A 15450-nucleotide genomic window follows, 5' to 3' on the forward strand; every position below is an offset into this window, starting at 1 on the left:
TGTAAAAGGGAACAGAAACCAGTTTCCATTTTTAAAGTGCATTAGTATATGTAATATACATTTAGACGTTATCAGAGATTAGTAACTGAGACTGTGAAATTAGTTTTCAAGATGTGAATAAACTATTCCCTGAAAATAAATGAATAATGGTTACCAAATAATTATGAGATGACTCTAGAGCTGGTACTTTGTTCTTTAAAATTAGAATATAAAATTGAATATAAAACATAAAATAAATGCATATTAATGATTTCATTTGTAAATAAAAATAAAATATATTTTGTAGCTTTAATCTCCATGAAAGAAATTCAAGAATATGAAGTGAGAAAGATATAAAAATATAATCTAGTTAAATCTCAGATATTTTGAAACACGGAATAAAATTTATATTTACTAAGTATTTAATTGGTTTGCTTTATGTTCAAAACTGTTAGTTTGAAATCCTTTCATAGGTAAAATTGACTAAGATATATCAAGGTTTTTGAAAATATTTTAATAATGTGGCTGGCACAACAATGGTTAAATTAACTTCCCTGATATTTTAAGAATTCACTCTAAGAATATCCTCTGATAATAACTTGCATACATTTTCAGAATTCATATACACTAGTACAGACACATTATTCTTTTCCTCAAACTATTTCATTGTTTCAATTTTTAAAATATTTTATAATAGCTATACTTTCTAGAAATAAGGATTTTGTATTAAAGAAAAATATTTTGTATAAAAGGAGAGATAATTCTTGCTCTATCAAATTTTCACTAAACATACACTCTTACACAAAGAATTTATAACTATTTAACTTATTGTTCCTTTTTCTTGTTTGAGGGTTTTCTTAGATGATAAAACAAAGAGCTATCAAAAAAAAATAAAGAGCTATGATTTTTCAAATCAATACATCTTTATAAGAACAACAAAAATGAAACACCCAAAGTATACCCAACTCACCGTAGAAAGCAACAATTGCTTGTGAGTCCTTCTGTTTAAAATTTAATACTATATTCTGTTTTATTGCTTTTTCTTGTAGTATAGTTTGCATTTAGGTAACATCTATACACAAACATCTATGTGTACACCTATACTACTTTTAAAAATATGGCTTTATAGTGTATAATTTTTATTATTACCCTCTGAAGTTATCTTTTATTTTAGATTTTTAACAAAATACTTAAATGTAAAGTATGTTTTAAATATCATATGTATTTCAAATAATTATTTGAAACATTTTAAATAACTATTTAAAATTATACCTAAATAATTGAATAATGTTGTAAAACAGATCCATGTTCATTAACATATACTGTGAAAGTTTTATCAAAGTATGACTCAATTTTTGGTGAGAATAATTTATCTGTTATTTTCATTTTCATCCCATTTTGATGAATTACTATTTTTATTCTATCCGTTGACATCAAGATTTAAATATAAAAGTGTTTTGATGAATAATGAATGGAATTATAAACAATTAAACAATTAGATGCCAGGTATGCAGAAATAAATATTCAGAGATGAATATGTGTTTAGTTTCTTTATTATATAATGTATTTTTCTTTTAACCTAGATGATGAATATATAAAACAAAAGTGAAACAGAAAATTTAATGTACAGATAACTCTCTCCTGTAGTTTCTATATGTCTTGATGCTTATGGATATATCGATTCGGTATTATAATGTTCCTTTTGCTTTGCCTTTTTATTCACCATAAAATACTGAAAGTTTGGGACCGGAGCGGTCGCGCAGGGTGTAAGGCAGGGGCCTCAAACTCAATTTACCTGGGGGCCGCAGGAGGCAAAGTCGGGGTGAGGCAGGGCCGCATAAGGGATTTCACTTACCTAATATTTGCAACACAAAATCGCATTAGTAAGAAAAAAAATCGCATTAAACATTTGCATACCCCGAACGGAACTGATTAATGCGATTTTTTTCTTACTAATGCGATTTTTATTGCGATTATTCAGTAAGCGAATAATCGTGAGTACTGCGATATTTGAAGGCCTGCCACGGGCCACAAAATGTCGTACAGAGGGCCGCAAACGGCCCGCAGGCCACGAGTTTGAGACACCTGGTGTAAAGCGTCTGCCCTGCACGTGCTAGCCTAGGACGAACCGAAGTTCGATCTCCCAGCATCCCATATGGTCCCCCAAGCCAGGAGCGATTTCTGAGAACATAGCCAGGAGTAACCCCTAAGCGGCACTGGGTGTGGACCAAACACCAAAACAAAACAAAACATAAAACCCCTGAAAGTTCATATGTGTTGTGGGAGTTTCCAAATTGATTTTAAAAATAAGTTCTATGACTAAAGAAACATAGTACATATTTCATTCGCTGGTGGCCTTTGCCAATAAACTTGGTCAAATTTATTGTCAGCTTTAATATCAGCAGAAAGGAGATGACTAATGCATTCAGCATTACTTAAGCATTGTCCCAGAAAAATGGGCCAAAGGCAGTACATTTAAGGACTCGTGTCCAGGATTCATGGTATGTTGGCAATTATTCTGTGACTCTGTATTAGAAATTTTGGTAAAAGGTGCTAATTTTGTGTGATCATCTCGCAAGGCAGGGTATATAAATACAGACTGCATCATGAGTTCTCTGTTTGACAGGGAAGGTCATAAGTCAGGTTGATGAAATGTGAAAGGCAGAGTGTTCAAGTTTCTTCCTGCTGTGATCAGAAGTTCTTGGAATTCCAGCTGAGGTAATCTTTAAAAGAAACATTGAAGAGCTTTGGAAAGCTTTGTGATCATGACCCACAGTAGTTCATAGGCTCATGGGGAGGAGCCAGTTCAAGTTAACCTGTGGTCACTTTTTCTTCATGCTGCTATTCTTAGATATTCTAAAATTACAGACCTTTATCTCTGAGATAGAACATTAACCCCCACTATGCAGAGGTTCCAAAAATAATGACACTGCTATTGGAAACAACATAACTTAAAAAAAAAACTAATCACCATATTTTTTGTAGTATTTCAAAATCAATGTTATATACTTTAATATTACTTTTAATCTGCAAAGGGCTTGAAAGATAGATAATCAGATGATTATATTCTCCTAATATCTTTGAGAATTAGTTAACTTTTCTATTTTTAAACAGGAAAAAGGAAATTGTGGGGAAAAAAGTGACATTCTTTGTCAAATTAAAAATTAAATAAATGTCTTGGTCTGTCTATGTAAAGGAAAGAAAGAGAAAAAAGGAAAGAAAGAAAGAAAGAGAAAAAAGGAAAGAAAGAAAGAAAGAAAGAAAGAAAGAAAGAAAGAAAGAAAGAAAGAAAGAAAGAAAGAAAGAAAGAAAGAAAGAAAGAAAGAAAGAAAGAAAGAAAGAAAGAAAGAAAGAAAGAAAGAATGAAAGAAAGAGAGAAAGGAAGGAAGAGAAAGAAAAAGAAAGAAAGCAAAAGAAAGAAAGAGAGAAAGAGAGAGAGAAAGGGAGGAAGGAAGGAAGAGAAAGAAAGAGAAAGAAAGCAAAAGAAAGAAAGAAAGAAAGCAAAAGAAAGAGAAAGAAAGAAAGAAAGAAAGAAAGCAAAAGAAAGAGAAAGAAGAAAGAAAGCAAGAAAGCAAGAAAGCAAGAAAGCAAGAAAGCAAGAAAGAAAGAAAGAAAGAAAGAAAGAAAGAAAGCAAGAAAGCAAGAAAGCAAGAAAGCAAGAAAGCAAGAAAGCAAGAAAGCAAGAAAGCAAGAAAGCAAGAAAGCAAGAAAGCAAGAAAGAAAGAAAGAAAGAAAGAAAGAAAGAAAGAAAGAAAGAAAGAAAGAAAGAAAGAAAGAAAGAAAGAAAGAAAGAAAGAAAGAAAGAAAGAAAGAAAGAAAGAAAGAAAGAAAGAAAGAAAGAGGAAAAAAGAGATTGGACCCAATTGCAAATCAATTCAGCTGAAGTATTTACACTAAGGAGTTTGATTTCAAATGCACAAATGCACAATAGCCCCAGCACAAAGTTTATTTTATTCAGTTGTTTAAACAAAACATCCTTCCATAGGTCGATCTACATATAGAAAAATGGTGCATTAGAGAATTAACTCAGTACTCAAAAGAAAACATCAATTCAAGTAATAACAAAAGAATTATAATTGCATATTATTTCCAAAGGAAATGTAAGAAACTCACATGCTCTATAGCCCCACCAATCTTATTCTGTTATGGAAAAACTATAGAAACTGAAAAAATGTCATATCTAGGAATTGAAGATTAGGAAGAATAAGGTGCATAGAGAGAGTAAGAATATAGATCTTTCATTTATATATATTATATCATAGTATATCACATCATATTATAGTATATCATATTATTTCATTATATTTATATATTAATTATATATCATATATATTCAGTAATTCATATATTCCATCATATTTTTATTCCATTTATATTTATATATTCTATCACTCTGGCCCCATCAGATCACTTTTAGATTAACATTTTAAGGATAGTTGCCCAAAATATTCTAAACATGCTTTATTAAATTTCTATGAAAAGTCATAAATAGTCCAAGTAGATAATACAATTTTAGAAAAATATATGATGTCAACATCATACAGTGAAACACATTTGTACTACAATTAAAAAAAAGCTTAATTAGACTGGAGGGATAGTACAGCTTGTATAGCATTTACCTTGCATGTGGCTGATTAGGGTTCGATCTTTGGCTACCCATATGGTCTTGTGAACCTACCATGAGTAACTTCTGAGCACAGTCATGAGTAACCACTGTGCTCCACTGGTGTGGCCTAATAACAAACAAATAAAAAATTAAAATGAAATGTTGATATAAAGACTTCTTTTCACTTCTTGTATAAAAAAACTAATGTTTAGGGTCCAGAAAGATAGCACAATAGTAGGGCATTTGCCTTGCACGTAGCCAGCCCAGGAAGGAGGGTGGTTAAAATCCCAGCATCCTATATGGCCACCCAAGCCTGCCAGAAGCAATTTCTGATGCAGAATCCGGAGTAATCCATGAGTGCTGTAAGGTGTGACCCAAAAACCAAAACCAAAAACCCAAGAAACAAACTGATTTTAGTGATATGAGGTTAGACAACAGTAGAGCTTTTGCTTTGCACACAGCCGATCCAGGACAGATGATAGTTAGCAACCAGGCATCCCATATGGTCCCCGGAGCCTGCCAGTAGCAGTTTCTGGGCACAGAACCAGGAGTAAGCCCTGAGGGCTGCCAGGTGTAACCCCCAAACCAAAATAATACTGATATCAAATATTGAATATCATATTTGAATTAAAATAAGTTTTTTCATAAAATATTTAATTAAAATATTAGTTACTTTTAAATGTATTATATAATATATAAAATGAGTATGAATAGACACATCTAAATATACTTCATATTTTTAAATAATTATAAACATAATTTTTGACAACAGACTTAAATCTTAAAAATAGTGAGGATGGGGGACGGAGAGATAGCATGGAGGTAAGGCGTTTGCCTTTCATGCAGGAGGTCATTGGTTCGAATCCCGGGGCCCCTTATGGTCCCCCGTGCCTGCCAGGAGCAATTTCTGAGCCTGGAGCCAGGAATAACCCGTGAGCACTACCGGGTGTGACCCAAAAACCAAAAAAAAAAAATAGTGAGGATGAATATTACTTATGATTTCGACAAAATACATGTAATAATTATTATGAATTTTCTAAGAACATAAATTGACAACCTTTTCTACACAATTTAAATCAAAATGTAATAACCATTTAAATAACAGACTGCAAAATGCAATATTACATTTCATAAAACAAATATTTATAGTAAATAATCCATTTTTCTCTTCAGTTCATCAAAAATTATAAATTAGTTGTTTAAGCAAATTTTCAGAAGCTTTATAAGATTATAAACATGTACTTAAAGTAGTTTTGCCTATAAAGTTAAAAACCATGCAATATATACTTTGCATATTATTTCATCTAAGTCAAAAATATATCTTCTTTTTGTTGCTTTTTGTTTTTTATGCTGATTGTCACAGTCTATTGATATGTATTGATGTGTATTGTGATGTTTGGCGATTTTTTCTTTTTAATATATCTTATCATACTCATATAAATGCCGCTGTATGGTATGTAACTACACAATTCCTAGGGAAAGGGCTTACACAGTTTTATTATAGACTTGGGGAAACAAGACTAAAAAGGTTTTTTTAGTTGTCTATTTCTCTTAAAATACCAGTAATGAATATTATATTATTTAGCTTTTTCAAATGATGTAGGAAACTATTACTGTGTTTATGTCTATATAATCAATTTTAAGAGACAATTTTAATTTTATTATATCAGTTCCAGAGGTATAGTCTATGCTTGTTTGGCTATACTGGAAATAGGGTGACAATTTAGAAAAATCAGTCTCTTCAAATGAACTACAATTTAAGACTTCACATTAGGAGAAATAAATTAATGGAAGCTAATGTGACTAAATTGATTCTTAGAGATCTTGCTTTGATATGTAAATCATAACTTTAACTAAGGTAGCTCTGGCACAGACTTCAACTACTTTAGACTTTTATTTTTTTAATAATTTTGAACAAAACATAGAAAAATATTAGAAGGTTAAAGATGGCCCTACTATTCACCTTAGTAAAAGAGAGAGTAAAGTTAAATAATGTATATATAAAATTATGAAGATAGGAAAAAACCTTGTAAACTTGAACCACAAAAATATAAATGGGGAAAGTAAATTATAAATCAATGCCATATATAATTGTCAACTAGTGCTATAATATTTTTTGCTGTTAGATGACTGGATTATTTAGCATTACTACTGTACAGATAATTTTGAAATTATTTCAACATATTATAGGTACATAATTAATTTAAATATGTTTTATTTTATTAAAGTTATCAATATTAAAACCAACATTAAATCTCAGAACAAGTTCATATATGCAAACATTTATAGGCTATGCTCTATTCAATTATTTACCTCATAGAAAGCATATTATTGTAAAAGTAGGAAGGAATTTGATCAAGAATAGTTTCTGTGTTACATGTAAACCTTTCTACCAAGGACTTGGTGTTTGGTAGCTGAGATCCAGTGTGACTCTACTCAGTATCCCATCATGTACAGTCAAACACCTTATGGCAGTGCCACCGCTCTGGCCTAGAGGTTCTTTTTCTAACCATACACTTGGTGCTTGCAGAAAATTATCTCAGCATGTCCAACCTAACTGATTAAAAGGAAAGGCTGATACCACAGAGACACATTTTTCTGAACAGGAAATTCATTATGCCAAAGTCAAAGAGAGGTTGTTTTCCCTCTACCCACACCACCCTCTCCCATACATTTTTACAGTATTAAGAAAATGAAATTTCTTTACTAAAACTTTAGCTAAGCTACATAAGGCCTGGCCTTTTAGCTATGCTATATACTTCCTGGCATAAACAGAAGAGTAATGAATAAAATGGTTTTGTACTTAAGCAATTCCCTACTTGCAAGTACCTCAACCCTATTACACCCTACTATGAATCTGTATTATATGATGCCAATAGTAAGTAACTTTGAAACGCTGCCTGGCACTTGAAATGAGACTTAAAGCTGAAAAGATGCATGCCCCTAATACAAAGTCTAAGGAACGTAAACTGTAGAAAATATCCTCACTGTTCATTTATCCTAGGAATAATCAATAATATCTTACGATAAAATTATGTATTTAAGAATACAGATTTAAGAGATCAATAAGTTGTAGAGGATTGGTTTTTATCATTTTATTCCATATTCCTGCAATTTAGTCTTTACTTCCTGAATTGGCTGTTTTCAACCTGAAATGCTAGTTATTATAAATAAAGTCGTCTGTAGAATTCTTTTGATCTCCTTGGAAAAGAATGCCATTAGAATGTTATGAATAATTAATTAGAACATGACAGCCATCAGTCAATTAATCAGTGTTTATATGCAAAGTGAAGTACACTCTGATAAGCATCAGGAAAGATAAATAAATAAACATTAGGTATGCTTCTAAGTCTTTAGGAGTTTGTAGCCCAAAACAAGGATGATAACTATATTTACCTTAAAAACAGAGCATATGTTTATTTAGTCACTTAATTTATCTAGATGAGCACACTGGGATATGCAACATAGAAGCATTAAATAGAACTGTTTAAGACATTTCATATCAATCATAATGTATATTCTTAAAAATCCCAAGATAACGATATTATGAATCTATGAATATTGTGAAAATAAATGCATTTAAAATGTAAGATTTTAATTATCTGTGTGACTTATACTGAAGTGCACGGGTCTAATTCTGGTTCAAAAATATTAGAATGTACTGTGCATGCTTAGTTTTGAAAGAAGCATTTTGTAACAACCAAGTTCAGTGCATTAATTAAGTCTCAACTGCTTCAAAACTGTCCTTTCTTATTGTACAAAATTACACTTATTCAGATGACAAAAAAAACATAGAAAAGGGTACTATCTAGCAAAACAAGAAATTTACATATTAGCAATAAGTTATATTAAAATGTCCATAACGTGGCCCAGGGCTGTCATTTAAGCTGGTTGATAAATGCTGTGAAATCGATTCAGAGCAGTCTATGTGATTTATAAAAACATTACAGAGTGTGTCATTAGATGAGAGACCTTATCTCAAACATACATATTTTCCATAGCAGATAGAAAGATGTGACATGTTAGGTCAAGAAGGTACTGTGAGTCCAGATATTCAAATAATATATACGCACATATATTTTTGTGCGTTTCCAATCTTTCTCATTCCCTTGTGTTAATTTAACTTAATATGATGCAATTCATATTTTTCTCATAAAGAAATCAATTTACTAGCAGAATGGCCAATGATTTTTATTTTTCTAGTGATTACCAACATGTGTCAAACATATGCAACAAAAAAGAGTGATATGCAAACCTTCAGAATAGTTTAGCACTTTGCTTTTTTCATGTTTACCTAAATATTTGTAGGATACAATAGTTTTCTCTGTAAAAAAAATCAGCAAATCAACATTATAATGGATAGGCATCCTATACATTAATATATGTCAAATAAAAATTGTCATATTGAACTGTTCTCAGGAGATTTCTGGGAAATCAGATTTTTTGTTTTTGCTTCAAACATATAAACATATGTGATAAATTATTAATGTTGAACAATTTATACAAGATTATTTTAATTGAGCCTATGTTGGGTAATTCAGTACATAAATTTAAATTTCATCATACTATTATTTAGCATTTTAGTAGTAAACATTTTACTGTTAAAAATAACGTTTTGACTATTTTAATAAAACTCCCCAATCAGAAAAAGCTTCATATGTCATTACAGTCATTTTCAAGAATGTATATGAACATATTGAGCCTATTTAACCACATGAAATGTATTTATGAACATCTAATCTACCTTCGTAGTACCACATTAGAATCATGAACTTTTATGATTTACATTCAATTTAAGATATTCAGTTTTACTCTTTTTGAAAGACAACAGTTTTCTGAAAGCAAAACTTTGCGATCTATGCTTCATTCACATCATGTTAGCTTTCATTGATCATCTCTTTCTCATTTTCTCAGTTTCTTAAAAATTTTTAAAATATTCTTCTCCAGATTATTAATTCAGTTTTTCTAAACAATTAATACTTTCACATCTCCTTATTACTAATTTTAATTCTGCTATTGCTATTTTAGTTTTCTTGCAATAGGCCACTTCCTTGTAATAAGTCTGTCACATTTTTTCAAATTTTTTACTAGTCTTAAAATTTTTAGTTTTTTTAAATATAATTTTTATTTTAATCGTAGTGGCTTACATATCATTGACAATAATATTTTAGGTACATATTAACATAAAGTCAGGGTAGTTTCCATTACGGAATTGTCCTTCTTCCACCTCCATTCCCGTCCTACCTCCAATATCCTCCTCCCTCACCCTTGGAGCTGCTAGAATAAGTGGTCCCCTCTGTGCCTAGTTTACTACTTAGTGGTCTTACACCTGTTTGGTCTTGGTACCTCCCTTATTTCCCCCTCTAATTGGGAGGCGGGTCTAGATATGTGGTTTTGTTTGAAGAAGAGAAAGTAATAAACTGGGGGGGGGTCAAATATCCCGAAAATGGGCACTGTCCTTCTAGAGGCTCTCATCCAAGGTTTTTGAGAGACGAAGAGAAAAAAGAAGGTGAAACATCACAACAGTACAAAAAGAAGTGTCAACTAAAATATCCACTGAACACTCCAACAATAAAGAGAAGCACCACATAAAAGCCATGGTCTTGAGATAAAAAAAAAAACATGGCAGAGCATATAAAGCAGGGGTCTCAAACTCAATTTACCTGGGGCCACAGGAGGAAAGGTCAGGGTGAGGCAGGGCCACATAAGGGATTTCACACACACACACACACACACACACACAGTCCTTAAACGTCATTAATAACAGTTTTAATTATTTCTTCTGAACATGAATAGAACATTGAATGAATATCATGAACTGTTCTTATGAACATGGCATCTTTTGCCTATTCCTTGCTGCCAGAGACTTGACAGCGCTTCTGACAAATCTGAACCACATTTGGCTTTAGAGAGGAAGCAATTGAGACCCTCAGTATGGCTTGAGGATGATCATCATTAAGTCTAGACCTGTACTTTGACTTATTGAAGTTCAATGTGGAGAATAACTTTTCACACAAATACGTGCTCCCAAAAAGGCACATGGTGCGCTTGAACATTCAGGAAAGCTCAGGGAAGCTGGGGGGCAATTCTCTCAAAAACTGCCCAGGTATGTCTGCTTTTCCACTAATCTCCCTGAACTTGGCTTTGAGATCAGAGTTGGATTGCAGGTCAATGAGCTCCATTTGAAGCACAGGGGGGTCATCTTGCACATCAAAGGAAAAGGGGTCCACAAAAATTTGGAAAGTGGTTTTGTGCTTTTTGAAGTCTGCAAATATGTGTTCAAATTCCTTCTCTAGCTTAAAAATAGCATCAACATATTTCTCACCACTGAATGGTATGCCTGCATTCACAAGTTCCTTGCATGCTGGGAAATGGCAAAGGTTGAGAGCTGGGATTTCCGTAACACAAGTTTTGTGGAGAATGCACTCACGTTGTCATAGGCAGCACTAATAAGCTGCCCCGGGCTTGTAACATCTTGTTTAGTACATTCAGCTTATGTGTGATGTCAACAAGAAAAGCTAAGTCCATGAGCCATTTGTGATCACTCAACTCAGAAACAGCATTCCCATCCTTCTCCAGGAAGGCTTTCCCTTCTCTCAACTCAAAAAATCTTTTTACGACGTTTCCTCTGCTGAGCCAACATACCTCGGTGAAATAAAGCACATCTCCATATTCTGACTCCATTTCCTCTAAAAAAGCATGTCACCTCCTGTGTTTTAAGCCCCTGGATCTGATTTGGTTGATGCATTTCGGAACAATAGACATCACATTGTCACACGGCAGGCACTTACTGCAAAGGGCCTGCTTATGGATAATGCAGTAAAGAACAATGGCCTTCTCTACACCCTCCTCTTCAAGTTTTCTTTGAACAAGTGCCACCAGTCCATTTTTTTCCTGTCATAGATGGCGCTCCATCGGTTATTATTCCAACAAACCTCTTCCATGGCACCTGCATTCTCAATGACATCACACAGATGCCGTAATATCTCATTAGTGGTGGTCTGGCCATGCATTGAATTTACTGTGAGCAGCTTCTCTGTCAATTCGAAATTGTATTCAACACCATGGACATAAATTGTGAGCTGCGCAGTGTCTGTTATAACTGTGCCCTCTTCAAGAGCAACTAAGTATGCATCAAAACATTTGGCTTTCTCACACAGTTGGTGATAAATCTCACCTTACATGTCAGAAATGCACTCTGCCACAGTGTTGGCAGAAAGGCTGATTTTGCTAAACTGACCTTTCTTTTCAGGACAGATAATACTTGCAGCCTGTAACATGCATTTTTTAACAAACTCTTCTTCTGTGAATGCTTTTCTTGCCTTAGCAATCATCTCACTAATCATGTAACTAGCTTCGACTGATGCAACATTATCTTTGGTTGCTTTCTTGAAGAAATCTTGTTGCCTTATTAGACATGCTTTAAGACTGGCAACTCACTTGGCTCTCTCATTTCCTTAATATTTTGCACATTCCTCAGCATGTTTAGTTGAATAATGGCGTTTCAAGTTGCATTCCTTGTGCACTGCAACTTTCTCTGAGCAAATAAGACATGTGGGGATGCCCCTGTGCTCAACAAAGAAATACTGCGTCTCCCACTTTTCCTGAAATTGTCTGTGCTTGTCATCAATCTTTCTCTTCACTGCAGGCTTTGATGAAGTCATGATGAAGGTATGACAAGATCTAATTCTGTAATAAACTTGTCTCCCTTCTTTCCCTTAGGCCTTAGTAATGTAAGGGACAGAGGACAGGAGCAGCGTAAATGATGTCTGTGCTAGGTGCAAAGTATTCGTGATTATTCACTTACCGAATATTCACAATAAAAAATCGCATTAGTAAGAAAAAAATCGCAAAAAATCGCTTTAAACATTTGACTACCCCGAACAGAACTGCTTAGGGTATGCTAATGTTTAATGCATTTTTTCCTTAATAATGCGATTTTTATTGTGATTATTCAGTAAGCAAATAATCGTGAATACTGCGATATTTGAAGGCCATGGGCCACAAAATGTTGTAAGGAGGGCCGCAAACGGCCCATGGGCCATGAGTTTGAGAACCCTGACATAAAGGAAGAAAAGAAAAAAAATAAGTAAGTAAATATAAATGGAGACAACAACTTCAATAACCACACCAAAACAAAGAAATCGACAAAAACTATATAAATAAATAAATTGTTTTGTGCTTTTTGCCTTTCTTTTTTCTTTTTTTCCCCCCTGCATAGGAACAGTAAATATTGGGGTCATTCAAAAAGGAAGTCCCTTGGCCTTAGAGATACAGGGTTTCTCCACCCTTGAAGTATATTGTCATGGGATTTACTATAGACTCCTTTATCCACAACACTACATACATTAGGATTATCTACATGGCCGGATATTTTACTGATATCTATTCTTCTGCTTTTCATTGCAAATATTTTATTGTAACATTTCTTTATTTAAAGTACCAGGAAAGTATGTATTCTCTTTACCAGGTGTATAGTATATGTTTGATTATATCATATGTTATCTTTACTAAATAATAATATGTCAGATAACAGAAATTCCCCCTCTTCAATATTTTGTGGTCAGGTACACAGATGCTAATATTAATTATAAACTATTAAAACACATTTTAGACTTTTAATTATTTTTGTGATATTCCTAAATTAACAAATTATAATTCTTTAGCAATGGTAAAAAGCAATATAAGATGACAAAAAGAAAATAGTCAATCAAAAAATAAAGTCAATCAAAACATATTTTTAATTTAATTTATTTCTGAGAATTTCCCCAGTAATCTTGCATTTGTTCTCACTGACTTATGTACCTCAGTAATTACTGTAAAAATAGGAATTCACAAAAGTGTAAAAAGTTAAATAGTACACCCACCAAACCACTCCCCACACAGAAGCATATTTTCATGTGTTTTCATTCAGTTTAAACATTATAATTTATTTTCAGTAAAATTTTATTTAAAATTTGAGTAAGATTTTATCAAATATTTTTAATTAAATGGTTTCTGATAAATATACTTTATGACAATTGATAAAACTTTATTACTTGCTAATATCTCTCAGTCTATTGTCCAAAATATATTTTCTTTATAGATATACATTTTTAGAAAAATTGTAAAGAATATGTTATATAAAGTTATGTAGTCACATTATTATTGTATGATGTAAAGTATGGTTGTGTTTGTTTCAGAATCTTGATGTAAATTTTCTTTATTCTAAAGAAGACTATTTTTGATTACTGATTGACAGCACCTTGAGCCCAGCCAGGTTTGTGTATGGGTGAAAATAGGGCACCTCACATCTTGGGGCCTTTCTTAACCCTCCTTCTGGGTTTCAGTGCCATTTCAGAGGATCTGCAGACTTGGGGCCAGCCAGGTCTGTGTCTGGGCAGGAACAAGGGAACCACCCTTCCTACTCATCAGTCCTCATTTTCCCAAATCACATGGAAGTCATTTTAATTTATGTTCTAGAGTTCCTGGCAGATTGGATCTAGCACTTCTTTCTCTCAGAAAATATACTGCTCAAAACCCAGCTGAACAAAGCAATGAACTTGTATGCAATATTTTTATCAGATTTTGACAACCTTGCTGGTTTAGAAAAATAACCTCTAAACAAGAAATACCTGAAGCAACCTTTTATGATTAAATAATAACTAATTTAATGGGTCACTTTCTTAAACACCATGATTTTAGCATTACAAAACACTAAAATAAAAGATCAATGGGGAAGCTAACAAAGACTCCTACATTTGGGATATGGAAAGAAATACTGGCAAATCTCGAAATCTACCCAAACTAGTGAACCTTATAGATGAGGGCCTAAAATCAACAATTAATGGATTAGCAAAGGAAATCAAGGAGACACTAGCCTGTAAATTAAGAAATCTATAGATGAAAAATTCAACCAACTCAAAGAAAAACTCGTTCAGAAGATGAGAGAATTCATGTAAATAGAACTGAAAAACATGTTAGCAAACCATAGGAGTAGAATTGCACAGGTGGAGAATTGCATAGATGAATGTAAAGAAAACATTCAAGCCAGCAGTGATAAAGAAGTCAAAAAAGATAGCAATACCAGAAAAGGTAGAAAACAGGAAAGGAGAAGAACAAGTAGTGAGGGAGATAATAGCAGAGAACATTCCAACCCCTGGGAAAGAGGTTCTTCTACAAATCTAAGAGGCAAAAAAAGTACAAACAAAATGGACCCTAACAGAACAACACCAAGACATATAGTAATCTAAATGGCAAAAAGCAGTGAGAGAGAGAAAGAGAGAGAGAGAGAGAGAGAGAGAGAGAGAGAGAGAAAGAGAGAGAATAAGAGAGAGAGGGAGCGAGAGAGAGAGAGATAGAGAGAGAGACTCTATTTTTAATTTTTTTTTTTTGCTTTTTTTGGACCACACCCGTTTGATGCTCAGGGGTTACTCCTGGCTAAGCGCTCAGAAATTGTCCCTGGCTTGGGGGAACCATATGGGACGTCCGGGGATCGAACCACTGTCCTTCCTTGGCTAGCGCTTGCAAGGCAGACACCTTACCTCTAGCGCCACCTCGCTGGAGCCAACTCTTTAAAGCAATAAGGGAGGTACAAAAACTCGAGTATAAAGAAAAAATGATAATAAAACAAGATGTTCCATTTAAAATAATCCAGGAAAGGAATGACATATTCAAACTACTGAAGGAAAGAAACTTTCTACCTAGAGTCCATAACCAAGCAAAAATCTCATTTTAAGGAGGGAAGATTAAAAACATTTTAGGAAAAAAATGAATTCACAATGTTTGCACTAAAAAAACCTACCCTAAAGAAACTACTCAAAGAGCAGTGACACAAACCAAATCCCAAATTGTAACAAGCCTGCACAATATAATGACACAATGTC

General features: G+C 33.2%; 1 pseudogene; it reads left to right on the top strand.

Moving 5' to 3' along the window:
- Positions 1-12351, top strand: part of LOC126007096 (F-actin-capping protein subunit alpha-1-like) — a 35951-nt pseudogene extending 23600 nt beyond the window's left edge.
- Positions 12352-15450: the final 3099 nt, after the last annotated feature.

The sequence above is a fragment of the Suncus etruscus genome, chromosome 4 (genome assembly GCF_024139225.1).
Source record: "Suncus etruscus isolate mSunEtr1 chromosome 4, mSunEtr1.pri.cur, whole genome shotgun sequence".
NCBI lineage: Eukaryota > Metazoa > Chordata > Mammalia > Eulipotyphla > Soricidae > Suncus > Suncus etruscus.